The sequence below is a fragment of the Erigeron canadensis genome, chromosome 8 (assembly GCF_010389155.1).
Source record: "Erigeron canadensis isolate Cc75 chromosome 8, C_canadensis_v1, whole genome shotgun sequence".
Lineage (NCBI taxonomy): Eukaryota > Viridiplantae > Streptophyta > Magnoliopsida > Asterales > Asteraceae > Erigeron > Erigeron canadensis.
The window spans coordinates 9,062,486-9,064,569 of NC_057768.1; positions in this window are offsets into that span (position 1 = coordinate 9,062,486).

The following is a 2,084-nucleotide window of genomic DNA, read 5'->3' on the forward strand; positions in this document are numbered from 1 at the left end:
TAACTCCGAGAACCGGCAATGTAACTCCCAGAACCGGCAATGTAACTCCCAGAATTTTTTCTCTGATATGGATCATAATCGCCCAAACTCGGAGGGTTATGACTGAGAGCTCTTTGAAAGGATACTGGCCGAGTATAGAAAATGTTGCTTACGGTTCCATCTCGTTCCTGCTGATTTGTGGTGGAAAGTCCGAAGTCAGCAATCTTTGCTTTCCCGTTTTCTTCCAAGAGAACGTTCGCGCTTTTAATATCTCGGTGTATTATCAGATTTTTGTCATCCGTGACAGTGTGAAGATACTTGAGCCCGTGTGCAATATCAAGACAGATTTGTATACGCCGATCCAAACTAAAACTACTCATGTAATCTGTATCTTCCAAAAGATTATCAAGGCTTCCTTTAGAAGCATACTCAAAAACAAGGAGCATATGAGGACTTTCATAACAAAAGCCACGAAGAGATATTATGTTTGGATGCTTGCACTTTGTTAGCATTTCAATTTCTGCAAAAAATGCTTGTTTTCCGGTATTGATGATACGTTTGATAACTACATCGTTCTCTGTATTCGGTAATTTACATTTGTACACCGTGCTATATGCACCCGACCCAATCAAGTATTCTTCAGAAAAATTAGCTGTGGCCGACTTGATATCTTCTAACGAAATTTTCAAATCTTCAAAGTACTTCACCTGCCAAGTTTATCATTCGTCAAATGAATAGGAGATAAATTGATGAATTATAAGAAAAGATATAATGTTGTAGTGTTGGATTCACAACAATTTTCACATATATTTTGGAATATTTCACTAGCTATCGTTAGTTCTGTACGTTGAAAATTAATCTTGACTTAGGTTATAATTTAGTTTAAATTAAGTTAAGTTTAATATGCATGAAATAAATCAATCTCATTTGGTCTGTTGCATATGCTAGGATCATGGAGATAGCAGTAGTATCTAGTTTGAGTTTAGTCAATTTGTTTGTTAGTGTTTGGTAGAAGTGGTCCTAGATAGTACTACTTTGTTAGCTTTTTTACAAATATATATATATAATACCTTTAATTTACAAATCTCGACTTAAAATATATATAATACCTTTAACGAAATAATTTACAACATAGACTTATCAAACTGTTAAAATAATTACACTATTCTTTTTAAATTAATTATTATATTTATAATAATAACCACACCGTTACCCGTTACGCCACCACCACTACCACTTCGCCGCTACCACCGCCGCCGCCGCATTGCGCTGGTAAAATGCTAATAGTATATATAATAGCTAATTAACCCGGATTCAATCCAGGTCGTTAAAACATATTATTATTATAAATCCTTTTTTAAAGTATTTGTAATAAGTAAACTTTGATGTTAATATTATCGAATTTAGTATAACTTTGAACATAACAATCATTTGAAAGATTCAAAATATCGATACATATTGTATATTTGAAATTTTTGGGCACTTCAATTAGTACACATATAAATGTAGTTTTAAAAAACGAAGAGTCAACAATGTTAAGATGCACTTTGCAAATAATAATAAAAGAACCATAGTTGCAAATTGCGATGATGCGAGTCAAAAATACGTAAGTGAAAATAATACATAATAATTGAATGGTAAATTGCAAAGAAAAAAAATTATAAGAAATTTGTTAAATTAAAAAGTAATACTTTTGTAATATGACATTAATATATTTTAAAAATAAAATGTATAAATTATTTTCAGTTTGCTACATTAAATTTTTTCTAAAAATACTTTTTGTAAACAATCCTCTTTTATTTATAATAGAAATAAAGATTAATATTTATATGTACATATAAATATATATAAATTTTAAGAATTCCTTATTTACTTTTAGATATATATCTTGAATTTATTTTATACTATTAATTACGAGTATTAGTTATTAAAATTTAGACTTGTTACTTATTGTCATTACAACAATTATGTAAGTATTCACATATTTATAATACACTAAAAACTTATGTGAATGTACAAGTGTTTTATATTTAGAATGTACAAGTTCTTATAACACATAATATTTTTTTATCATTCTTTCATTTTAACCCATTAAACTTTTTATC